The sequence below is a fragment of the Oryx dammah genome, unplaced genomic scaffold, assembly GCF_014754425.2.
Source record: "Oryx dammah isolate SB20612 unplaced genomic scaffold, SCBI_Odam_1.1 HiC_scaffold_11, whole genome shotgun sequence".
NCBI lineage: Eukaryota > Metazoa > Chordata > Mammalia > Artiodactyla > Bovidae > Oryx > Oryx dammah.
This window is the reverse complement of record NW_024070195.1, coordinates 47,227,593-47,254,605: the sequence shown is the minus strand read 5'-3', so window position 1 is coordinate 47,254,605 and position 27,013 is coordinate 47,227,593. Positions and strand designations below refer to the sequence as shown.

General features: G+C 44.4%; 1 protein-coding gene and 1 non-coding gene across 13 annotated transcripts in view; one reads left to right on the top strand and one right to left on the bottom strand.

The window, feature by feature from the left end:
- The window catches only part of DST (dystonin), a 514,228-nt gene that overhangs the window by 159,742 nt on the left and 327,473 nt on the right, over window positions 1-27,013 (top strand). The gene's annotated exons all lie outside the window — the stretch shown is intronic.
- On the bottom strand, window positions 25,006-25,078 carry TRNAG-CCC. Its single transcript has one exon. It is a non-coding gene; the product is annotated as a tRNA-Gly (tRNA).

Genomic DNA, 27,013 nt, shown 5'->3' with positions numbered 1-27,013 from the left:
TTAAAAATTTGGTGGTGGGGGCACAGAACACAAGACAAAAAAGTGTGACGGGCAGCTGAACAGATGAAAATATCACATGTGTGCAAGTAGGTATAAGACTTTAAAAAAAAATGTGCTGTTGCTTTTAGTAGGGAAACTGCTAATAACCTAAGTGCCTGTCAGTATTATAATGGATAAATATCAGGTTGTGTAATTGGGCAGTGAGAGCCACAGATCAGTTAGAAAAATGACCTGGTATTGTGTCAGCATCAGTTCAGTTCAGTTCAGTAGCTCAGTCGTGTCCGACTCTTTGCGACCCCATGAATCGCAGCACGCCAGGCCTCCCTGTCCATCACCATCTCCCGGAGTTCACTCAGACTCGCGTCCATCGAGTCCGTGATGCCATCCAGCCATCTCATCCTCGGTCGTCCCCTTCGCCTCCTGCCCCCAATCCCTCCCGGCATCAGAGTCTTTTCCAATGAGTCAACTCTTCGCATGAGGTGGCCAAAGTACCGGATAGTTAATTCTAAAGTTAATGTCAGTAAATAAAGCAAGTTACCAAAAAAAAAAAAGCCTTTTTGAATATTTTAAAAACACTTTATTTAAACATTACACGCACACTGTTACAAAATCTAACAGGAAAGAAGATTCATAATGAAAACGCATGGTTCCACCTCCACTTCTTCCCTTTTCCTGTCCCTAAAAGCCTTCGGGAATCGTGCCTTGGCTTTTCTGGTGGTTCCTTCCAGGTCTCTAAAGAAGATATTTATGTTGCTGTTTTTATAACTAGACTAACTGTAGACATCTTCTGTTAATTCCTGTCATGATAGATGCAGAGTTCCCATGCTTATGGCATGCCTTTTTGGTGACTCTGGTTTTGGGTGGACTTCTGGAGTCTGTCCATGCGTGGTCCACTGGGCTCTCTGGAGGGTGAGCGTCTGTCTTGCCCTCCCTCCTCACACCCCCACCCTGCCCTCTGCTTCTGCCGGCAGACACGGCCCACTCTTCCCTTGTCCTCTTGAGCTGATCATGGCATTCATTTCTATTTTGTGTTCACAGATCAGTATTTTGTGTTCACAGCGTTGTGACTTAGTCAATGCTGCTCACAGCTGATGTACAGAATAAAGGTGATGACTTTCTCTTCCTTGACAACCTTTTGCATTTCCTGGAGTCAGGGGTCATGTTGCTTTTTGCTCGATTTTCTATGTACTCACCACACATCCATCCCCAGATTGTTGCCCAGTTGTTAGGATTTTTCTCCCAGTACAGTGTTTTCTCCCCTGAGAAAGGGGCGGGGAGGATAAATTCTGTGAGACCTCAGTGGTCTGGAGGCTTTTGTTACGTGCTTACACGTAATTAATGATCTCCAGGTTGGAAGTTAATTTTCTTTCACAATTTTGCAAGTCTGATCTGTTGTCGTTGAGCTTTCACTATTGCTGTTAAGAAGTCTCAAGATCTTTCTCCCTCTTTGTCTCTCTCTCTCTTTTTTTTTCCTGGGCAATTTTAGGACAGTGATTCTCATTCCTGGCTCCAGTTTGAAGTTGTCTGGGAGCTTTGACTAAATCCTAGTATGAGAGATTCTGAAATAATTGGTCTGGATTGGAGCCCAAACATAGGTATTTCTGGAAAGGTCCTTGGTAGTTCTGATTTGCAGCCAGAGTTGAGAACCCGTTTCAGGCTCTTTTTTTGTCTAGATACAGTGGCTTTTCATGATGCACTGTAATGGGGGTCTCTTCATCCATTAGCGTAGGTGCTTGGTGTCCTAATAATCTGTAAATTTATGACCTTTACATTTGGGAGGTTTTTTATTTTCTTCCTTCAAGTTTCCCTGTTCTATTATTTGTAGGTCCTGTGCTTCCATCTTCCCTTTTCTGTGCTTAGACGCTCAGTCGTGTCTGACTCTTTGTGACCCCATGGACTGTAGCCCACCAGCCTCCTCTATCTATGGCATTCTCTAGGCAAGAATACTGGAGTGGGTTGCCATTCCCTCCTCCAGGGGATCTTCCCGACCCAGGAATCGAACCCTGGTCTTCCGCATTGCAGGCAGATTCTTCACCATCTGAGCCACCAGGAAAGCCCTCCATTTTCTGTAACTTGCTCTTTATTTGTTTTGGTTTCTAAGTGATTTTCTCAGTTTGATCTTACAGCGTTTCCATTGAGTTTTTCTTCTTTACTATATTTTTATTTTCCAGAAATTTATGTTCTTAGTTCTGAATATTCTATTTTATGGACTCCTTTCTCTCCCCTCTTTATTGAGATCATAGTAGTTGACAATATACCATTGTGTAAGTTTTAATGTGATGATTTGATACATGTATATTGTGAAAAGATTGCCACAACAAGGTTAGTTAACACATCTGTCACCTTGCATAGGTACCTTTTTTTTTTTGGTGATAACAACATTTAAAATGTATTTTCTTAGTGGGAGGAATGGAGTGGGGGTTTGGGATTAGCAGATGCAAGCTATTATACATAGAACGGATGAACAACAAAGTCCTAGTGTATAGCAGAGGCAACTCTATTCAATATCCTGTGATGAACCATAATGGAAAAGAATGAAATGAAAAAATATAGAAAGAATGTATATGTAGGTATAATTGAATCACTTTGCTGTACAGCAGAAGTTAGTACAATAGTGTAAATCAAGGGTGCTTCAACAAAATAAATTTAAAGAGATTTACTCTCCTAGCACCTTTCAGGGATGTGGTGCGGCGTTGTTGACCGTAGCCACTGTGCTCTACGTTGGATCCCCAGAACTTACTCATCTTATAACTAAAGTTGTTCCTTTTGACTAGTATCTCCCATCTCTTCCACCCCTGTCAGCCATCAGTCTGGTCTCCGTTTCTGTTTTTTTTTTAAGATTCCACACATAAGTGAGATCACACAGTAGTTTCTCCCTGTCCGACTTATTTTAATGCTCTCAAGGTGCATCCGTGTAGTGGCAAATGGCACGATTTCCTTCTTTTTATGGTTGAGTAATATTCCATTGTATAAATGGATGTCACGTTTTCTTTCTTCATCCACGGTTGCTTGGATTATTTTCCACATTTTGGCAAATGGCACGATTTCCTCCTTTTGTGGTTGGAGAATATTCCAGTGGAGGTCACGTTCTCTTTCTCCATTCATGGACGCTTGGGCTATTTCCACATCGTGGCTGTTGTGAGTAATACTGCCGTGAACATGCAAGTGCAGACGTCTCTTCAGGATAGAGACGTGAGTCTCTTCAGCTGTGTGCACAGAAGAGGGCTTGATGCGTCGCGTGGCGGCTCCACTTCAGGTTTTCGAGAAAGCTCCACACTGTTCTCCATGGAGGCTGCAGCAGTTTACACTCCCACCAGCAGTGCAGGAGGGGTCCCTTTTCTCCACATCTGTAGTAATACTTGTTATCTCTTATCTCTTTGACTGTGGCCATTCTGGCAGGGTGTGGTCTCATATCCCGTTGAGGTTTGGTTTGTGTTTCCCTGATGAGTGGTGGTGGTACGCATCTTTCCGTGTGCCTCTTGGTGTGGATGGCCTCCTGCTTTTATCTGTCCTCCTCTCTGAGGATGTCAGGAACTTTCTGTTAAGTTTCCATCTCCCTTCCCAGTTCTCTTCCCTCTAAGTTTGTTTTAAACAATCCATCTTGCGTATCAGTGCCCGCCTGCCTGGTTGGAGGCTTTCCCCAGCGCTCTTAGCGCCTTGCCTGCTCATGTTGAAAAGCTGACATGAGGCTCTGTGTGTGTGGTCGACACGGCAGCCTTAGCCTTTGCTCGGAGATCTGGCTGGGCCCTTGCATCAGAGGGGCGTGGGGAGGCCCTGCTGTCGTTGTCTTCGGGCCGCTCAGCTTCCTCAGAGAGTGTGGTGTTCAGCTCCAGCTGAGGAAGCTGAGTGGGCGGAAGGTGGGAGGATGTCCAAATTGAAAAATTTTTATTATATATTGGAGCATGGTTGATTGACAGTGTTGTGCTAGTTCAGGGGTACAGCAAAGTGACTCAGGTACATATCCCTGTGTCCACTCTTTTTCAGATTCTTTCCCGTATAGATTATTCCAGAATGTTGAGCAGAGTTCCCTGTGCTGTTCGATAGGTCCTGTTGATTATGCACTTTATATCTAGTAGGGGATGCATGGTAATCCCAGCTCCCAATTTATCCCGCCCCTCGATCTTTCCCTTTGTTTTCTGTGTCTGTGAGTCTGTTTGTAAATCAGTTCAATTGTACCATTTTTAAAACTTCCACATGGAAGTGATACCACATACTTGCCTTCCTGTGACTTGCTTCGCTTAGTATGATCTTCGGGGCCAAGAGTGTCCAGTTTTCGTGTGGCCTCACTCTCCACCGCCTTTGGCATCCGTGTCTCCACGACGAGAGACCCTGCCCCTCTCTCTTTCTGCCTCCTTTGCTGGTCAGGCGGCCATGGAGGGCGGGGCGCCTCCTTCAGAGACCGCCCCCTCCAGGGCTGCTGGTCCATCAGCTCTGGGGGGCGTCCGGCGGGCTTTCAGGCGAACCGGGGTGCTCGGCTACTGCCTGAGGCTCTAGCTCTGCATCTGTTGGGTCAGGCGTCACCAGTGCTTTTGCTTTTTGGCTCCCAAATCCTGTCTTTTTTTTTTTTTTAAATACTGACGTACAGTTGGTTTCACAGTATGCTGTTGATTTCTGCTGGGAGCACAGGGACTCGGGTAGACATACATTCTTTTTCATCCTCTTTCCCTTTATGATTTGTCACAGGATATTGAACATAGTTCCTGAATCTTATTTGCAACACGTCCTTTCTCCTTGTTTGTAGGAGGAGATCTCAGTGTAGTGGCTTTCAGGAGAGGAGACGTGAGCTCAGAGTTCCGCCTGCCCTGTTTGATCAGAGCCGAATCCTGGGACTGTGAGACGTGAAAGCCAGAGGATAAAAGGCCTCAGGTAGCCGTCGTGGCTCCGCGTGGCGCCCCAGCCCTCTCAGCAGCCCTCCTGCCGGGCTCCGTGGTGTCTAAGTGTCTGCACAGACCTCACAGGGCCTTGTGTTTGCTGCTCTTTCCCTGTAGATCTGGCTGCCACTCGTTGGACTGAAGAGTTAAATTTGGAAGAGTTATTTAAACTCTTCTGCTGCAGTGCAGGTTGACAGCCGGTATTAAAATAAAACGTTGAGTTTAGAAACCCTGAAAATGCTGTGTTGGTTTTCACCGAAAGAGCTGGTGTGTGTGTGCTAAGTCGCTTCAGTTGTGTCTGAGTCTTTGTGACCCTATGGGCCCTAGGCAGTGAGGCTACCCTGTCCGTGGGATTCTCCAGGCAAGAATACTGGAGTGGGTTGCCCTGCCCTCCTCCGGGGCCCTTCCCATCCCAGGGGTGGGACCCACATCGGCTGTGTCCCCTGCACTGGCAGGCGGGTTCTCTGCCTCTAGCGCTGCCTGCATCTTCTCCTGAAATCACTCGTTGCCTGTATCGGCATCTTAAATATTCCTGTTTTCTCAGTGTCAGGACTACCTCACCCAGGTGGCACGAAGAAAAGTTAGAAATCACAACTCATGTGGGTTCTTTGATTAGACGTTTGAAATAGAAACTCTGTGATGTTTCATTTTAAGACCTTTTTCTTCCTCTGAAGGATTGATAACAGCATCTTAAGGAACTTTTACTAAAAATAGTTTTGGGGGTAAGTTTTTGTCACGACTTACATATCAGGGACAATGTGTGTACATTCTTCACTGCATATTCATTTAAATTGAAAAAAGCAGTCTGAAACTAGGCCGTTTTTGCTAAAGAAAAGCTAGATTTTTAACGTTTAGATGAACCAGGAACTTCCATTTTTTTGGTGAATATTTTTCTCCTCTTCAAAAGCATGTGGCTGTTTTGGTTGTTACAATTCTCTTTGGGTAGGTTGCTTTTCTTGTATTTTATTTGCAAAAACAGAATCTGTAGGAAAGCTGAAAGAAGGATTAAGTGAACACTTTGTATACCATAGGTTCAGTGTTAACGATTATTAACATTTTGGTGCCTTTGTACACTGTTTCTTTATTTTTAATTTTTTCCGAACCATTAAACATTGTACATTAGACCCTTTGTCCCTAAATAATCACATATGTCCTCAGAATATGGAATTTCTCTTATATAATCAGCATACTGTCTTCATCCCTAAGAAGATGTCTATAATAATAGGCATTCTTCCCTCGTTTTTCCCAACTTTTCACTCCCACCCTCCCCTAGGCCCCTAGGACCTCAAGATTCAGACAAGGATTGCATGTAGTGTTTGATTGGTATATATCTTTGGTCTCATTTATTCTAGAAAAGACCCCTCCTTGCCAGTTGTCTGAAGGAATGTCCCGCAATCTGGATTTTTTATTTTGATCCTCGCTTGTTTCATTGCTACTGTAGAAACAGTGGTCGTTTCTTCCTCATTTATTAGCCAGCGTTCTTCTGTCCAGAAGACCGTTCACCCCTCTCCCTGCCTTTCTTTTCTAAACGTCACTGTTGACTCATGGATTCTTTTTTTCACTCAGTGTGTTAGAACCCATTACCACTGCTATTCTTTTTGATGCTTAAATTGTCCCAGGTTTGGCTAGTGAGAGCCCTTGCAGCCAGCTTCTGTGTTTTTTGTTTTTTTTAACCACGTTCTTGTTAATCTTGAGGCATCCCTGTTTTCTGGCACAAGATATTTCCAGTTCACCTTGTGCTTTCTCTGCCCCAGATCTCAAATCAGGTATCTGAAGAGTCCTGGTTTATTTCGCTGGGGATGTGTTCTTGGAAACTGAGATCTGGGAGCTAGATGCCTTTTTTGTTATCTGGTTAGCCCTGCTCTTAGGGCCTTTTAGTGGAAGTAGCTAGGAAATAGATGCCTGTTTTCTTTTTTCTTTGGAGATTTCTTGTTTTTATAGACCCAGGAAATTATAGCTTACGTAGAAGGATTTTATTCTTTCTTTTAAAACTAAAAAATTTTTTTAACTGGAGGATGATTGTTTTAGAATGTCGTGTTGATTTCTGCTGTATAACTGCACGAGTCTGTCATAATCACGTGTCTATCCCCTCCCTCCCTGTAAGTCGTCACAGAGCCGGCTGGGCCCCCCGTGTTGCAGAGGAGCTTCCCACCAGCGACCTGCTTCACACATGGAAGTGTATGTCAGAGCTGCTGTCTCAGCTTCTCCTCATCTCTCCTTCCCTCGCTGTGACCCAAGTCCCTTCCCTGTCTGCGTCTCTGTCTCTCTCCCCAGCAAATGTGTTTGTCAGTACTGTTTTTCTAGATTCCATACATATGTGTTAATATATGATATTTGTTTTTCTCTCTCTGACTTACTTCACTGCATAGCAGGCTCCGATTGATGCCCCTCACTAGCACTGACTCAGATTCGTTCCGTTTTATGGCTGAGTAGTATTCCACTGTATACCTGCGGTACGTCTTTATCCATTCATGTTGATGGGCTTGGGCATCTAGCCGGCTTTCATGTCCTGGGTATTATAAATAGTGCTGAGGCCTGTTTTCAAGTCATTTATTAGTGATGCTCACGATTTGAATCTGATATCATGGGCTTCTTTTTTACCTTCTTCTGTTGTAACCTTTTGGTTCCTACCAGCATTTGTATATAACCTAGTTGCTCTTTCCTGCCGTATACATGGAATAGCACCTGTTAAACTACATCTTATCCTTACCGGTCTCATTTGGTATCAAGGTCCAGAGGCTCTCCCAGGCTGCCTACTGGAAATAGATGAAAGGATGAAGGATTTAATGTAGGCATAAATGGTGGCCCAGATCTAAGGCAGCTTTGAGAATCAGCTGCTTGCGTCCCCCTGCTGTCTTGGCCTTGTTATGTTACATTTTCATTCCAGGTGTCTCTGCTCCTTGTCTCCCACCTTCAACCTTCCCCAGTGTGGAGGAGTTTTCCAGGCTGATCATTTACCCTCTGCTCAGCAGCACTCCTTTTGGGCAGGGTCTTTGGTATTGCTGGTCATTGTTTGGTATTGTTCGGTATTGCAGGGCGGAGAGATTTCTTTTGTGGAGAGGGTCTGGCTGCTTTCTTTTGTTTGACCATTGTAATCACTGGACTTTCTCAGGTTTAATGGACTAGTACAAACTGGCTTTTATTTTTCTTAGAATGGCTGTAGGCTGTTTCATCCAGAAGTGTGGTTAATGGTGTATTTTCAGTTCATGAGTAATTTCGAAAATCAGGTAGTAACATGTGTTTAATTTCCAGCTTGCCAACCAGCAAGCTGTAGTCTCTTTCTGAACAAATCAAAGTCATTATACAGGGCAAATATATTTAGCTACTGATGACATCTTAGAGAGCTCCCAAAAGGAGGGAAAATATGTGGTTTTTTCCCCCCCTAGATTTCTGAATGAGAAGAAAAAGTAAGCTGCCCAAAGTCTGTCAACTTGATATTTTAAGAAGAATAATGTTTTTTAAAGAAAATCTATGGTAGGTGTTGATAGTGACTGAGAATTAACAAGCCAGTTTGTAAAATAGTAAATAAAATAGTGAACAGAACATAAACTTTCAACTTAACAGACTTAAGTTTGAAATTGACTTGTTCAGACTTTGTGACATTGAGTAGTTGGCGAATGCAGTCTTGAGCCTCAGTTTCCCTGTTGTAAAAGGGGCATTATAACACCCACTATCTCCCAGAGTTCAGTTCAGTTCAGTCATGTCTGACTGTTTGTGACCCCATGGACTGCAGCACGCCTGGCCTCCCTGTCCATCACCAACTCCTGGAGCTTGCTCAAACTTGTGTCCATCAAGTCGGTGATGCCATCCAACCATCTCATCCTCTGTCGTCCCCTTCTCCTCCCGCCTTCAGTCTTTCCCAGCATCAGGGACTTTTCCAGTGAGTCAGTTCTTCACATCATGGGGCCAAAGTGTTTGAGTTTCAGCTTCAGCATCAGTCCTTCCAATGAATATTCAAGACTGATTTCCTTTAGAATGGACTGGTTGGATCTCCTTGCAGTCCAAGGGACTCCCAAGAGTCTTCTCCAACACCGTGGTTCAAAAGCATCAATTCTTTGGCGCTCAGCTTTCTTTATGGTCCAACTCTCACATCCATATATGACCACTGGAAAAACCATAGCTTTAACTAGATGGACCTTTGTTGGCAAAGAAATGTCTCTGCTTTTTAATATGCTGTCTAGGTTGGTCATAGGTTTTCTTTCAAGGAAGCAAGCGTCTTTCAATTTCATGGCTGCAATCACCATCTTCAGTGATTTTGGAGCCCAAGAAAATAAAGTCTGTCACTGTTTCCATTGTTTCCCCATCTATTTTGTCATGAAGTGATGGGACCAGATGCCATGATCTTAGTTTTTTGAATGTTGAGCTTTAAGCCAGCTTTTCCACTGTTCTCTTTCACTTTCATCACTATAAGTGAGAAATCATAGAGGGTTAGACACACAAAAAATTATCTTTTAGCTTTACTTTCTGATAAGTCAGGAGTCCTAGCTCTGGAGAAATAAAGGATCTGCAGTGAAGCCATGGTCGGGAAGGGTGACAGTGGTGGGGTCTGCACCCCAGGGGGTGGCCGTGAGCGTGGTGGGGGCGCCGCTTCCGGGGCTGGAGGGGGTGGCTCGGGGGGCTGGGGCCCCGAACCTCGTCTGGGCAGGTGAGGTGGGCTCCCATTCCCACAGGTGGTCCTGGCCTCCATGCTCCGTGTGGGAGCCCAGGGCCTGAGCGCTAGGGAGGGCACACTTCCTCATCCCAGCCCTACCCAGGGGAGATAACAGTTGTTAATTTTCTTGGCCTAGTGTGTGATTTCTTTCTACTGCACCCACTAGTGGCACATTCTGGTCTAGCCAGTAAGTGGAAGTCGTGGAAGGTGTCAGGGGGACTTCTTCACCCTCCTTCCTGGAATGATCGGAGTTCTTTGCGCTGAAGACTTCTGCATAGAGTCTCACTGTGCTGATGAACACTTGTAAAAAGTCACCATGTTTTATACGGCAGTACCACTCACAATCACAGAGAGAGGGAAGCAACCTGAGTGTCCGCTGGTGGCAGAATGGATAAACAAAATATGGTCTGTACAGGCAGTGGGATATGACCAGCTTTAGTAAGGGAGGAAGTCCTCCACCTGGGACAACATGGATAGACCTTGAGGACATTATGCTGGGAGAAGTAAGCTAGTCACAGAATATGAGTCCACTTATAGGTGGCCTGACAGAGGAGCCTGGTAGGCTGCAGTCCATGGGGTCACCAAGAGTCGGACACGACTTCACTTTCACTTTCACTTTTCACTTTCCTGCATTGGAGAAGGAAATGGCAACCCACGCCAGTGTTCTTGCCTGGAGAATCCCAGGGACGCGGGAGCCTGGTGGGCTGCTGTCAAGAGGTCGCACAGAGTCGGACATGACTGAAGTGACTTAGCATCAGAGTAGTCAAATTCACAGAAACAGAAGGTAGAAAGGTCCTTAACAGGGATGGTGGGCTGGGTGGGGCCTGGGGGCAGGAATGGTGGGCTGGGTGGGGCCTGGGGGCAGGAATGGAGGCATCATTTAACAAGTGAAGTTTCTGTTATGTGGGAGGAAAAGGTTCTGGAGACTGGCTGCACAGCAGTGTGAGCACATTTAGCACTAATGAGCCATAACCTTAAAAATGATCAAGATGGTAAATTCTGTGTTACAAATTTTTTACTGCAGTAAAAAGCACAATAGTTTACAAGATACTGCTTGTATAATAGACATTTATGTATATGTAAACATATGCTAACATTTATGTCTATGTATGGTTATTATATACACATATTTAAAAATTTACTGTAGACTTACATGTATTTCATATTGTGCTGTTTCAGTGTTTCTAAAAGATAAAAGAGTAAAAGATACACAAACTAAAAGTGATACAAGCTTTCCACAGGACAATGTACATATTCCTGTTAACTGAGATTTCGCTTCCAAGAATTTGTTACAAGGGAAAAATTGTGCATAAAGGTTTAACAAGGGTATTAGTTTACAGCCCTGTTTATAATAATAATGAAAAGTTGGAAGCAGTTCTGATGGCTCAGTTTTAGAGAATTGGTTAGATTATCGTGCATCCATCATTTTATTGAAATAGAGATCCAGCTCTCTGTTGGCTGTACAGCTCTCTTGGTTGTGGGGATAAAGCTTGGTTGAAGAATACCTTGATTGTGCTAACACTTGAAAAGGTTTATGTTCTATGTATAAGTGGCAGAACTCAGGTTCTTTTATTGTGCTATAACCACTGTAACAGAGGAATTCCCTCTCTCTTTTTAAAGTCTTCATTTTAGTTTTAAGTTTTTTCTTAATTGATTTGTTTAGTTTTATTTTTGGCTGCGCTGTGTCACTGTGCGTGGGCTTTCTCTAGTTGCGGCGCGTGGGGGCTGCTCTCCAGCTGTGGTGAGCGGACTCTGGACCTCAGGAGCTGTGGTGCAGGAGCCTAGCTGCTCTGTGGCCTGTGGTGTCTTCCTGGACAAGGGACTGAACCTGTGTGCCCTGCATTAGCAGGTGGATTCTTAACCACTCGACCACCAGGGAAATCGCAGAGAGGGGGTTTCTTGATAACGCAAATTATTCTAGCCCTTTTTTCAAAAGTCAGATGCCAACTAATAGAAGAATATTGTATACAACTCCGTATTTCATAAACTTTTGCTTCTCAAAATATTTGATGAGGAAAAACTTAGTAGCATCTTTATGACTGTTCTAATTAAATTTAAATGTTATAAATAACATCTAAAGATGTATATGTCATGGAAGTTGCCTTTCTTTTCTAGTATTTATTTTATCAAGTTAACATTACTTATCCATACAGAGAAAATCATAAACAATTCCATGTTAGAACCTCTTTATAACCATGCTGCTGCTTCTTCCTTTTTTTTTTTTAAAATCTGGCATTTATTTGGTCTTTAATAACCTTCAGATAAGATGATCAAAATGCCCATGAGTAATTAGTCTGCTTCTCTGTGAGCTCTGCGTTTCATTCTGAAGAGATGGGAGTCTAATTTTATCTTTTGTGGTGTATGTTACAGTGTTTCATATTTTTCCATGCTAACTTTGATGAGAATTGCAACCAGTCTTAAATAATGAAATACTTAAGCTCATAAAATACCTAAGCTATTTTGTATCAATTTGTGCAGTGTCTAGGAATGCAAAGCATTTAGTCTAGTTTGTTTTGGAGAAGACTGACCTTCTACCTCAAGTCTTGATTTAAGTGACCTTGGTTAAATCACTATATCTCTCTGAGCATCACTTTACTCATCTGAAATCTAACTTTTGTGAACAGAGCATTTGTATACCTTGGGTGCCTTTATCTTAGGCACGTTCACTGTCCGAGCCCAGATGCCAGATCTGTTGCACCATCTCTGCTCTGAGAGTTGGAGCACCCTCAGACCTCACTTATAAATGGGAGGGGTCACTGTGTGCACTTCAGAGTTGTTGTGAGGTGGGTGTGAGTTACTGCATCTAGACTTCTTGGAAGAATGCCTGGTACATGGTAACTCAGTCATGCAAGAATGTTGTTTTTATCAAGTTCTGAGTCTGCAATGGTGCTTTACAATTTAAAAATTTCAGTGTTTCAGTGACTAAGAACTTGCCAACTAGTTATTGTTGTTCAGTCACGTCCAACACTTTGCAGCTTCATGGACTGCAGCACACCAGGCTGCCCTGTCCTTCAGCATCTCCTGAAGTTTGCTCAAATACATGTCCATTGAGTTGGATGGATGGTTAAGTCTACCCAACCATCTCATCCTCTGTCGTCCCTTCTCCTCCTTCAATCTTTCCCAGCATCAGTGTCTTTTCAAATGAGTCGGCTCTTGGCGTTAGGTGTCGAAAGTAGTGGAGCTTCAGCATCAGTCTTTCCATGAACACCCAGGACTGATTTCCTTTAGGATTGGCTGGTTTGATCTCCTTGCTATCCAAGGGACTCTCAAGAGTCTTCTCCAGCACCACAGTTCAAAAGCATCAGTTCTTCAGCACTCAGCCTTTTTTATTGTCCAGCTCTCACATCCATAGATGACTACTAGAAAAACCATAGCTTTGACTATGCGGCCCTTTGCCAGCAAAGTAACGTCTCTGCTTTTTAGTGGGTTTCCTAGGTTTGTCACAACTTTTCTTCCAAGGAGGAAGTGTCTTTTAATTTCATGGCTGCAGTCCCATCTGCAGTGATTTTGGAGCCCAAGAAAATAAAGTCTATCACTGTTTCCATTGTTTCCCCATCCATTTGCCACGAAGTGATGGGACTGGATGCCATATATATAGGAAAGTGAAAGTTGCTGAGTCGTGTCCAAGTCTTTGCAACCCCATGGACTAAATACAATCCATGGAATTCTCCAGACCAGAAAAATGGAGTGCGTAGCCTTTCTTCAGGGGATCTTCCCAACCCAGGGATTGAACCCAGGTCTCCTACATTGCAGGCAGATTCTTGATCATCTGAGCTACCAGGGAAGCCCATACAAAAGCCAAAAGACCTACTGTATGTTGACTTCTGAGTTTATTGCAAGCCCTGAAGTTCCAGATTATTCCTTCTCTTGGTATCACGCTCCAGGCATCCCAGTCCTTTTAACCCAAGATGTACCTAAGAATAGCAAAGACTTCCCAAGTGGCCCTGGTGGTAAAGAATGCAGCTGCCAGTGCAGGAGACATAAGAAGTGTGGGTTCAATCCCTGGGTTGGGAAGATCCGCTAGAGTAGGAAAGAGCAGCCCACTCCAGTATCTTTGCCTGGAGAATCCCTCGGACAGAGGAGCCTGATGGGGTCGCAGAGAGTTGGACACGACTGAAGCAGCTTAGCATGCATCAGCAGGCCACCAGATCTGTAATCCTTTTGTTTTGATTTTTAAAAAAATTGACGTATAGTTGATTTACAGTGCTGTATTAATTTCTTCTGTAGAGCAATATGAGTCAGTTATATACATATATGTGTATTTTGTTTTTCTGCAATCCTTTTGTTGTATTCCTGCCTCAGTTCTGCACAATAAGACCCTGGACAGTTTTGTTTTCCTTTTGTTCTGATTCATAGTGTTGTTTAGAGGAGGCAGAGAGAAAGGAAAGACTCCCGGTTCCATGGAATCAACCACTTCTCACACTGACTCAGTCCTTGTGCTTTGACATCTGTGGCATAAATTGGCCACTGTGAAATCCTGAGCCAAGGAATGTGCGTATTTAAAGGGCTAGACTTTCACGTGCATTTAAAAATATTCTTCATGATACCTAACAGGATGCAGCAAAATGGTGATTTTTTTCCCCCGCTGCCTAGTGGGGGAGATGCTTCTTCCCACGCCTGATGTTTGCTTCTGGGGGTGGGGACGCCCTGTTCCGGGGGCAGAGGCTGAGGCCTCAGCCTGACTGGTGAGTTTCTGATGAGAAGCGGCCCCCTGGCTGCAAGTGCTCAGGGACCCCACCCTCACCCCAGGGACACCTAGGGCCTGTGGCTGGGGGGGGGTCAGCCTTTTGAGCTGGGGGTGGTCAGTGTCCCCAGCTTGGGCTCCTGTTTGCCTTCTCCCTCCTCCCCTCGTATCCGTCCAATTGCAGTATTGCTGTTAGTGCTCATCTGTTTTATTCCACTTCTGAATTGGTTTAAAGTCTGGACAAGGGTTTCCTAGTTGCTGGCTCTTCTGAAGACATGGATGCCTTGCTTTCTTAGGCCTTACATTTCTCAGTTGAATTCCCTGCCAATGACAGTTTGTGTAGAGAAACCACAGTTCATTCAGGTTAAGTATTGGGGGCCATTGCCGGGAAAAAAACAATCAGCAGTAAAGGTGCATGCTCACCTCTGCTTGAAGATGATCAGGGTTCCTTCTTAACTTATCTTAAAAGATATATTTATTATTTATTTGACTGTAGCAGGTCTTACTTGCAGCATGTGGGATCTAGTTCCCTGACCAGGCATCGAACCTGGGCCCTCTGCACTGGGAGCACGGAGTCTTAGCCCCCGGACCACCAGGGAAGGCCTTCATTCTCAATTTCTAGTAGCTTATTGTGTGAAGCAGAAGGACCCTGTGTGTGCACATTAGTATTTACCTGGATGTTCTGCTGCCCTAACTGTTAGCGTTTCAGATGAAACTGTCACGGTGTCTATAACCTCGAAACTTAACTTTCCTCCAGGTCTTGATTTGACTCTGACCTTTGAAGAGACTATTTGTTTTTGTAATGCGATTCAAAATAAAATGAATGCTATTCAAAATAAAATCTTTGGATGTGATAAAGGGGGTTTAGTGAGCAAGAAAGGTTTTCGAAAGATTTTCAAAATAAAATTGAGTAGTTTAGGGTACTTTCCTGGTGGTCCAGTGGTTAAGAATCTGCCTTCCAGTACAGGGGATGCGGGAACTGGGACCCGGTATACTGAGGGGCAACCAAGCCTGCACGCCCTAACAAAGACCCAGGGCAGACCCCCTCCTCCCCCGTAAAAAAAAGAACAACTTCAGTACTAACCGAAGACTTTAGTATAAAGTCTTAGTATAAAGCTTATGTTCAGGGCCCTCTTTTTCACTCAGAAAATTAAAAGCCATTAACTGCTGGGAGGTCCTTCAGGAGCTGTGTGTCTGTATGCCTTTGACCCGTGCCCCTGCCTTGTTTTTTGAGCACTTTCTTTTGTTCTGATGTTACTGAATGTTCTAGGCTTATTTTGTGTCTTCCTTGCCCCACCCTTTGAATCAGCCATTTCTCCCAGGAGCCTTGGCGCCTTTTTTTGAAGACAGTTTGAGAAACTCAGATCTCAGCACTGGGCCTTTCAACTCTTCCATTTTAAGAGTGGTTCTGGTATTTTGGAATCATATAAAATGTTAGACTGGCTTTCAGTTAATAGGTGTAATAGTTCCTTGCACCCATTATATGGATAATTGTGACGGTTACAGTTTTGTTTAGAGGTAAGAATGAGACATTTGAGGTTAAATAACAAAGCAGTTTATATCACCGATGGGATGCAAGGATGCCCCAGCTGGGCGAAGTGGGCAGTGCCCAGAGGCCCCCTCCTGGCTGAGCGAGGCTGGGGAGGCTTCCTTATTGGGGGTAACTGTTGACGAGTTCCAGCCCAGCTCAGCCTTCACCTTCTGTAGAATTGAAATATAGGTGATTTCCAGTGTTGTGCTACTTTCTGCTGTACAGCAGTGAGGCAGTCACGCGCGTGTGTATATGCCCGCGCACATTCTTTGTGAGCTCTTTCCAGCGTAGCTTCCTGTAGCGTCCTGAGCATAGCTCCCTGTGCTGCACAGTAGGCCCTCGCCTGTCACCGTCCTGTATGCAGCAGTTTGCATCTGCTAACGTGGACTCCGTCCCTCCTGCTGCCGACCGCTCGGTGGTCCCCTGTGTCTTGGCGTATGTTTCTGAGTCACAGATAGATGGATTTGTGTCGTAGTTTAGAGTCTCCAGGTGGGTGATGTGTGGTATCTTTCTGACTTCACTCAGTACGATCATCTTCAGTTGCGTCCACATTGCTGCAGATGGCATTGTTCCGTTCCTTTTTATGACCGAGTAATATTTCGCTGTCTGTACCACATCTTTAGCCATCTCTTTGTCAACGAACATTCGGGTTGTCTCCGTGTCTTGATTACTGTAAGGTTGTTAATAGTGCTGCAGTGGACTTTGGGGTTTCATGTATCTTTTTGAATTAGTTTTGTCTGGATATATGCCCAGGAGTGGGATTGCCAGTTCATATGATAGCTCTATTTTCAGTTTTTTGAGGGGCCTCTGTACTGTTCTCCATGGTAGCTGCACCAGTTTACATCCATACATCCCCACCGACAGTGCTGAAGGAGTGCCTCTTCTCCCCGCCCTCTCCAGCGTTTGTTGTTTGTAGATTTTTCAGTGATTGCCATTCTGCCCAGCCTGAGGTGCCTCATTGTAGTTGTGATTCAGCTGTAATCGCTTCTTTCTTTCCTTCCTGAAAGAGCTCCATTGTTGATGCATCTGTGACCCTCAGCATTGATCCCACTGTTTGCATCTCCTGTTCCTAAGAATCTGTGAGCTTTTTGAGGTCAGGGATTGTGTCTCGTCTTTGTATAATCTTTACAACACAGTACAGTAAATGAGGACGTCTGCATGTTTTGGTTATGAATGCGCTGAATTCAAAGTATCATACAAACAATATCACAGAATCATTCCTGAACAATATTTGTTGTTGGCCAACTGTATCTGACTCTGCGACCCCGTGGACTGCAGCATGCCTGGTTTCCCAGTTCTGCACCATCTCCCTGAGTTTGCTCAAACCTGTGTCCATTGAGTCGGTGATGCCATCCAACCATCTCATCCTCTGTTGCCCTCTTTCTCTCCTGCCCTCAATCTTTCCCAACATCAGCATCTTTTCCAATGAGTTGGCTCTCTTATCAGGCGGCCAGAGTATTGGAGCTTCCGCATCAGTCCTTCTAGTGAATATGCTGGGTTGATTTCCTTTAGGATTGACTGGTTTGATCTTGCTGTCCAAGAGACTCTAAGCGTCTTCTCTAGCACCACAGTTCAAAAGTATCAGTTCTTTGTTACTCAGCCTCCTTTATAGTCCAAGTGTGACATCAGTACATGACAACTGGAAAAACCATGGCTTTGCCTGTATGGACCTTTGTAGGCAAAGTGATGTCTCTGCTTTTTAATACCCTGAATTTGTCAAAGCTTTTCTTCCAAGGAGCAAGTGTCTTTTAATTTCATGGCTGCAGTCACCGTCTGCAGTGATTTTGGTGCCCAGGAAAAGAATATACAGGTTTTGGAGCCCAAGGGAAAAAACCTGAACAAGGTACAGGTTTCACTCAGGTTTGAAAAGCTGAGTGAATATGCCAAGTTCAAATGCAAGTTCAAGATGGCAGTGAGAGTCACTGACCTGAACTGGGGTGGATGATTGCATTAATGTCCTCACAGTTCTCTGCTGCAGGACTTCAGAAGATGGCTGGGAGTCAGGAGGCTTTGCTGGAGGAAGTGACATTTTGTTCGGTTTTACTTTTTTAGTTTCTAAACATTTTATTGGAGTATAGTTTATGTATAGTGTTGTATTTCAGGTATACAGCAGAATGAATCAGTCACACATATAATATATTCATTTTCAAAAAAGATTTTTCTCTTGTAGGCTATCACAGAATACTGAGTAGATGTGGATGGGCTGTGGACCAGAACGTTGGGAATGGGAGGTGCAGGGTTCTTCCAGGGAGAGTTGGGAGGTCCGTCTGCTGACATAGGACATTCAGAAGGAGACCAGAGTGCTGAGGGGTAAGCAGGGGTCCTGGGAAGAGGTGTGTCAAAGCTTGCGGAGTGACTGTCTCAGTTAGGCAGCTGGTAGGTTGGAGATTGTGAGCAGGGGAATGTGGATGAGAGAAAAATTTGAGAAAGAGTCATCCAGGGTAGACACTGGGAACTGGTAGCTCACAGGCTGAATAAGGGAGTGTATCTCATGAACTGCTGTAAAATTTTAAACCAATATTTAGAAGTTGGGAAATTTTATTTAAAATTTCAGAGTTTACACTCCTCTTGAACAGGCCACCCAGTGATTCTGGGCCCACGTGGTCCATGGTGATAGCTGGCAGAAGCTGAGCGGGAGACGCCCCTGAAGCAGGCCTCACCCTGTCGGCGTGAACGTGGCCCACCTCCCCATGGCCATCGACCCTGCCTGCACGTCTCCTGTGTACATTTGAGCTTGGGGTCCTTGGTTCAGAGGTGTGTAGAAGGCAGCCTTTTGTGTGTTGGGTGCAGGCTTCTGTGGCATTTGTAGTGGTGAGATACAGGGGAGCCAGGTCTGGGCGGGGGAGAGGAGGTGAAGAAGTGTGTGGGGGGCGGTTATACTGGACGACCCTGGAGGAAAAGCTCAGGGGTGACCAAGCGCTTGTAAGGCCCAGGAGATAGCTGTACCGGTTATCTGATTTACTGTATAACAGAAAGTTCTTACTGAAGTGTAGTTGATTTACAGTGTTGTGTTGGTTTCAAGTATACAGTAGTGTGATTCAGTTTCATATATGCATATATACATATATCTATTATATAATATATATCTATTATATATGCCTTCCTTGGTGGCTCAGCAGTAAAGAATCTGCCTGCAATACAGGAGACTTGGGTTTGATCCCTGGCAACCCACTCCAGGGTTCTTGCCTGAGAAACCCCATGGACAAAGGAGCCTGGTGGGCTATACAGTCCATGGGGTCACAAAAGTCGGACACAACTTGGTGACTAATATATATATCTACGTATTTATGTAGATACATATTCTTTTCCAGAATTTGTATGTCTGTATCTGTATTCTTTTCCAGAGTTTTTTCCATTATAGATTATTGCCGGGGTCCAGCCCCGGTGGATCCAGGGAACTCGAAGGGTGGACAGAGCAGGCGAGGAAAAACTTATTTATTTAGAAATATAAAGAGAGATTAGGAAAAAATAGTGTAGTAGGAAAATTTAGTGGAGAAAAGATGCTGAATAACTTGGTTTACATAGAAAACCAATAAAGTTCCAAGACAAGGAACTTGCACCATCTACGTTAGGCCACCGGCGCCCACTTGAATAGCGGAGGGTGCCCCACTTTGGGCTCCCTCTCGTGTGGGTCTTAGAAGCCAGGGCAAGTAAGTAGACTTGGAGAGCTTCCACGCCCCAGATGGGAATTCAGCCTGAAAAGGAGAGGGAGGGAGAGGGAGAAAGAGAGAGAGAGAGAGATTCGACACGGGGGAAACCAGTCTTTCCAGTGACTGGCCCATCCTTTATTGTCCAGAAAAGCTTTTTTTAAAAAAAATTTTATTTTTTTACTTTACAATACTGTATTGGTTTTGCCATACATTGACATGAATCCACCACAGGTGTACATGAGTTCCCAATCCTGAACCCCTCTCCCACCACCCTCTCCATATCATCTCTCTGGGTCATCCCAGTTTTGGTTGTACATAGAGATCAATGGATAATACAAAATTATGCAGCGTCAGCAGCCCTGACTCTTACTGAGACCAGGCTGTCTCTCTGCATACCTAGCTGTATACACAAGTCTTAGGTAATTTACATCATCTGGCCAGAAGGCCAGTTAACATTTTACGGCCCTTTTCTCATAAGGGTAATAGTGTTGTTCTTCCCAAAGTCTGGTGCCACTCTCAGAAAGCACTAAATAAAGTTACATTCTTACATAGCAAGGACACAACAATTTATAACAAAGAGGAGTACAGTGATTTATAACAAAGAGAAAATTCATTAACTCAAAAAGTCTAGTGTTGCTAACATCAAAACTACTATATTCCTATTTCTGTATCCCATTTACATTGATTAATATTCTCCCAGGTGCCTAAAAGATAAAGGATATGGAGGCCTGGCGGTAAACATTAACTCAACAATCAAACTAATTCTTAGCTCTGAAAGGCTCTATATCTTTAAGATGTTTTAAGCTTCGTGCCTCTCACGGTTGGGGGTGCTGTAAACAATCACAAGTTGTAAAAGTCTCCAACTGTCAGGCAAGTTAGAGAGCCATCAGAGGGATTTGAGCTGAAACGTTCCTTTCATATGCAGGAGACCAGTTGGAGCTCTAACTTAACTTTTTCCAGAGAAAGGTGGTCGGGGATAGCTCCCTGTAATGTCAGAAGAGTATAGTATAGCAGACAGTAAACAGACAGATTTTGGTTTCGGGGTAGATGCTCAGGCAGAGGACCCCTTGAGACCTGACTCGCCTTGCCCATCGGGTCTCTCATGAGTTTGTCCTGGGTGGGATCTCCCGTGCTGGCTCCCGGCAGATTATTAGAAGATACTGAATATATTTCCATGTGCTGTGTGGTCCTTGTTGGGTTATCTGTTTTATATATAGTCGTGTATATTTTAATCCTGAACTCCTAGTTTCTTTCTTCCCTGACCTTTCCCTTTTGGTAACCATTAAGTTTCTTTTCTGTGTCTGTGGGTTTGTTTCTCTTTTGTAGAGAAGTTCATTTGTATCATTTTTTAAGATTCCATGTATAAGTGATATCAAATGGTGTCAAGTCTTTCCCCATCTGACTTCCTTAGTGGGATCATCTCTAGATCCGTCCATGGTGCTGTAGTGTTCTGTATAACAAATCACTCAACACCCTAGAAGCTTTGAATGGGCATCCTCTACTGTCTCACCAGGAGTCTGGGGGTAGCTTGGCTGGGAGCCTGTGGTCCGGGTCTCCAGGCTCTGTGGGTGCTCTGGGTCTCTGCCCCCAGGCCTCAGTACTCACCTGTCCTCAGAGTCCTCAGTGCTCACCTGTCCCCGGAGGCCTCAGTGCTCACCTGTCCCTGGGAGCCTCCGTGCTTACCTGTCTGGAAGCTGCAGGTGCTCACCTGTCGCTGGGAGCCTCCATGCTCACCTGTTCCCGGGAGCCTCTGTGCTCACCTGTTCAGAAGCTGCAGGTGCTTACCTGTCCCTGGGAGCCTCCGTGCTCACCTGTCCCTGGGAGCCTCTGTGCTCACCTGTTCAGAAGCTGCAGGTGCTTACCTGTCCCTGGGAGCCTCCGTGCTCGCCTGTTCCTGGGAGCCTCTGTGCTTACCTGTCCCTGGGAGCCTCTGTGCTTACCTGTCCCTGGGAGCCTCCGTGCTCGCCTGTTCAGAAGCTGCAGGTGCTTACCTGTCCCTGGGAGCCTCTGTGCTTGCCTGTTCCCAGGAGCCTCTGTGCTTGCCTGTTCCTGGGAGCCTCTGTGCTTACCTGTCCCTGGGAGCCTCCGTGCTCGCCTGTCCTGAAGCTGCAGGTGCTCCCAGCGGGGCCACCGGAGACTGAGGTGGGGGGTGGTGGGGCAGAGAGTGGACCCTGCAGGAGGCCCCTGTCGTCTATGCTCTGACCCCAGAGAGACGTGTCGTTTCTGGTTTGTGTAGGTGATCCCATGATGGAAGAGACTGCATGGGTGTGAACCCCAGAAATGGGGACTGTGGGGGTGACTCCGAAGGGTACTGGATGGGGGCAGCCGCCGCAGTGGCTGAGAGAACACACGCCTTGGCTGTGCCTTCTGGCACTCTGGCCCCTGTCTGTGTTGCCAGCGTAGTCCCCCTGGGACAGAATTATTCGTGATTCTGATTGTTCTGTTCCACTGACTCATTGTTCACTTGTGATATCCTCATGGAATGAAAATTAAAACAGTTCTGGAGTTTTAAAGAGCATGTTGTTCATTCTCTTAATTTTATAGTCTTTTAGACTTGAGAGGCTGCAAGGCAGTGAGTGCCTTGATCTGTGTCAGGAGGCTGCAGAGTGAGTAGCGGACAAGGCAGGGCTGCGGAGGGTCGGTTCAGCCATGCCTACCAGTCTGTGGGCCCCAGCACACGGAGCGTCATTGTGTAAAAACGGCATCGCAAGCAACTTGTCATGATTCAGCTATTAAATTAATTAAGTCTTCTGTGAATTTTATTTTCCCTGCTGTAAAAGAATTCAGATGTTATACTGAAAATTTACCCGGTGTCTCTTAATATATATACATCTGACATTTGGTTTTACCAAAGGATTAAGTGCTTATAGAACAGAAGTTGGCTAAACGTCTAAAATTATGCTATTTAAATGCTGAGATTTGGATGGCTCAGCTCTCTTCACCTGGCCCAATGCTTGTGTTTAAAATAGCCTGACCCATGGTATGAGGTGCAACTTTTCCCTGCTTCCTTTCTGATTTCCCTTTCAGAGTGCGTTTTATTAGTCATGTTGGTATTCCTTTCTCGCTGGATTATTTCCTGCTTAATGTGTAAGTCATTGCCCCTGTGCTTGCCGGCCAGGGCAGGAGCCTCGTGACTCTGATGTGATCTTGCAGTGGGGTTTCTCTCCAGGTTTGAAGTTTTTAAGCTGAGGTTAAAAGGTCATACCCTCCTTAAGCATGTAGGTAAAATTTTGTGTTTGTTTTCACCTTCTGTGTGCACTTGGAAGAAAGCCCGCTGAATTTATCAGATTCTTGGGGAAACCTACGATCTCCAGCTATTAATGACCCTCGGTGTTTAACGCAGTTTTGTCCTCTAGTTGTGATGGATCTTGTTTTGCGTGTATAGTTTGTGTGCAGATATTTCTACATTTCTGAAAATGGAGTCCCAGCATTTTTCCCATGAAAACTCAAAACCAAAACATGTACTTGAGTATTTTGACCCATACTTTTTGTACTTCTTTGATGATTATTTATATATTTAGAATTGCTAGAAATAACAATTTTTGCAGTTTAATGTTTTTAGATGTTTTACTTCTCTAGGTTCAAAAAATTCTAGCGTTCCCTTAAATGACACCACATTTTTTAACTATGACATTACGGAGGCAGCCACAACGTCAGTTGAACAACTGCTCTTTGCAGACAATTTTAGTCACATAGCTGGTGTGAGGATTAGTGTTTGTCTAAATTGGGGCCCCATGGAAGAGAATTTCTGAGCTTCTAAAATAACACCCAGTTTTCCTAGGTAATGTTTATCATTCTCTTCCCTTTTGAAGAGACTTTATTATCTAACAGGAATGCTGTTAAGATCTCTCCTGGTAATTGTATGGCCAGAGTCCTTTTAAAAGTTAAATTATTCTGGGATGTGGTAGCTCTAAGGCTGTGTGCATATAGTCCAGAGAGATTTTATAAATAGAGCGTTCCTTTCTCTAGCTCCTAACTTACTCCTCAATAATTCAGTTTCCTGGCTGATTATTTCTTTGTTTCCATGTTTACAAGACGGCAGGTTTTACCCAGAGCCCCACTTTAAGGGTATAGCAAAAACTAGTGTGGGTAGCAGTCTAGTTCATCTTTTCAAACCCTCGTTACGTCGCAGGACTCAGTAGATGGAGTAACGCACTCTGCCGTCAGAGCACGTCCCAGCAGCAGGGGCCCGGCTCTGGGGAGATGCGGGGAATGAAACAGGGTGTCCCACACTCTGCATTTTAATTTATTGACTGGCTTTGAAATTAGGAGCAGTTATGGTCTTTTTTGGTTAAATTAGGCTGATTTCTACCTTGACCACTAAGTTGTGTTTGTTTTATTCTTTAAAAATTTTTATTGGAGCATAGTTGATTTATAATGTTGAGTTAATTTCAGGTGTTTAGCAAAGTGATCCAGTTATTCATATACATGAATCCACTCTTTTTCAGATTCTTTTCCTGTATAGGTTAGAGAATATAGAGTTCCCTGTGCTGTACAGTGGGTCACTGTTGGTTATCTGTCTTATAGCTGTGTGTTATGGTTATCGTATTGCTACCTCTGACAGCTTGAAGGTAACATATAGCACAAAAATTTTATCACACTTTTTGTGTAACACTGAGACCACACAGTGTTGGGGTCTAACAGTCCAGGTGCAGAAATCCTGGCTCTGCCAGTTTTAAGTTGAAACTTCATTGCTGAACTTTTCTGCACCTCAGTCTGTTTGCAGACTTAGGCTTCCTATTACTGTGGCGCCCTCTAACTCCTTCACCTGCTCTTACGGAGTCTGACATGGGCAGGCGTCAATGAGATCATCAGACACCTGGAAAGTTACGGCTGGAGTAGGTGCTGTGACGGGCAGATCGGCGCGTGAGGAGATGACAGATGTGGTGGGGTTCGGTGGAGGGAAGTCAGCGAAGGAATGTTGAAAAGGAACTCTTTTGCTTGAAGTTGTGTAATACTTGTGTTGCCTACCTTTCTCGTGGCTTTTGTTATTTTATTTCCACTTTTAGATTCCTTATCTGTATTTCATCGGAACTCCGTTTTAGAAGTGGGTGGGTGGGAAGTGGATAACAAAGTAAATGAGAGTAAGCATTTTGAGGGCAGGGATAATTTTTTAAATGAATAGGCTTTTAGAGTAGCTTTAAGTTCACAGAAGAGTTGGGCATAAGGTCCATAGGGTTCCCACATACCCTGTTCTCCCCCACAGTTTTCCTTATTGTTCAGTGAACATTTTGTATTTGTGGCATATTGATTTTACTTGATGAACCAATATGGATATGTTAGGATTAAGCACAATCAATAGTTTAGGTGTTGTAAAGCTCTTTGGGGTCTGACAAATGCCCTAAAAGTCCCCTGTCCTCCACCTGTTTACCCCTCTCTTCCTCCCTGCCCTCACTGGCCTTTTTTTTGTCTCAATAGCTCTGCCTTTTCCAGAACGTTCCATAGTTGGAACCATGTAGCTCTTTCAAATTGGCTTTGTTCGCATCCTTTCCTTCTCGTGGCGTGGTAGCTCACTTTTTCTTTCTTAAAAAAAAAACATTGATTCATTATTTGGCTGCACTGGCTCTTAGTCGTGGCTTGTGGAGTCTTGACTTGTGGCATGTGGGGTCTATTAATAGTTCCCTGACCAGGGATCGAACCTGGGCCCCCTGCATTGGGAGTACAGAGTCTTAGCCACTGGACCACCAGGGAAGTCCCTCATTTTTTCTTCTTTTTCTTTTCTTAGCATCTAAAATAAAAAAAGAATAAAGTTTAACCCTGTTCACTCACTTTTTTCTTATTGCAGAATAATACTCCATTGGATGGATGTTTATTCATTGACCTACTGAAGGACATCCTGGTTGCTTTTGATTTTTGTCGAGTCTGAATGAAGCTGCTGTAAACATTCATGTGCATGTTGTATGTGGACCTGAGTTTTCAGTTCATTTGAGTGAATACTTCTGAGCATGGTTTATGGTTTGCGTGGTGAGAAAGTTTAGCTTGATAAGAAACTGCTAACCTGTCTTCCAGAGTGCCTCTGCTTTTTGCCTTTCTGTCAACAGCTACTGAGGATTTCTGTTGGTTGACCCTCTTCGCAGCACTTGGTGGTGTCTGGTGTTTTGGATTGGGCTCTTGGAATAGGTGTGCAGGGACAGTTCATTGTCCTGCTTTGCCGTTTCCTGATGACATGCGACCTGGAGCACCCTTTCATGTGCTTAGCTTACTTGCCATCTGTACATTTCCTTAGGAGAGGTGTCTGTTCAGACCTTTTACTACTTTTCAGTTGGCTTGTTTGCTTAGTTCTTGTTGAGTTTTAAGAGTCTCTTGTCTATTTTGCATAAAAGTCTTTTTTCAAAGGCATATTTTGCATAATGTTTTCTCTCATTCTGTGCCTGGTCCTTTCCTTCTCTTTCCAGTATCTTCTGCTGAGCAGAAGTTTTTGATTTTAATGAAGTCCAACTTACTGCTTTTCTCTTTCGGGGACTGTGTTTTTTATAAAGTCATCATTTATTTATAAAGTTATTTATTACAAAGTCATCCACCCGATCCACAGTCACCTAGGTTTATTCTGTGTTATCATCTAGGAGTTTCATAGTTTTACATTAGGCCTGGGGTCCATTTTCAGTTAATTTTTGTGAGACATCTGTGCCTAGATTCACTTGTTCGGCCTGTGGGTGTCCAGTTGTTCCTGCACCATTTGTTGCAAAGACTATCGTTTCTCTGCTGGGTTGTCTCTGCTGCTTTGTCAAGATCTGTGTCGTTCTATTTCTGGGCTCCCTGTTCATTTCTATTGACCTGCTTGTCTGCTTCCTCACCACCACCTCGCTGTCCTAACGATGTCAGTCCTTCAGCCTTGTTCTTTTTCAGGGTTATGTCGTCTGTTTTGGGCTGGAATGATTTTTTGTATCTGAAGAATTAAGCCCTTGCAGACTTCCCCGGTGGCCCAGCGGTTAAGAATCCGCCTTCCAGTGCAGGCCGTGTGGTTCTGTCCCTGGTCGGGGGACTAAGATTCCCCGTGCCGGGGGGCAGCCAAGCCTGTGTGCCCCAACTGGAGAGCTGGCACCCTGCAAGACACACCAGCGTGGCCAAAGGAAAAATCAGCACTCGTTAAACGCTCTTTGTTAAGTACCAGGTTTTCAATATGGCAGCTGTGGTGATCTTTTAAAACTCAAGTCTGATCTGTTATTCTGGCCAAGTGCCGCCTCTGTTTTCCCACTGCAGTGAGGGTCACACTGAAAGTCCTGAGCTGGGCTGCTTTCCTGGCTTTGAATGTCTTCCGCGAGGTCTGCCGGGCTGCTGCTCCTTTGTCTATTTCAGATCCTGTTCACATGCAACCTTCCCACCAAGGATCCTGTGGTCATTTTATCTGAGATCTCCGCTTGACCCCCTTTCTCTCCTTTAAACTCTATACTTGCTCAGCCTCTCTTAGCCTGCTCTTTTCTTCATAACTGTCATCACCTTCAAAACCCTATCTACTTACTTATTTGTTATGTTTATTTTATCACTTATTCTCTCTCTCTGCTTAGAATTTAATTCCAAATAGCAGAGTTCTTTGTTTTGTTGGCTAATGTGTCTTCAGGCAGATAAAACATTGTAGGTTTTCAATACGTTTCATTTCAAAAAATGAATAAGTGAGTGAATGATAAA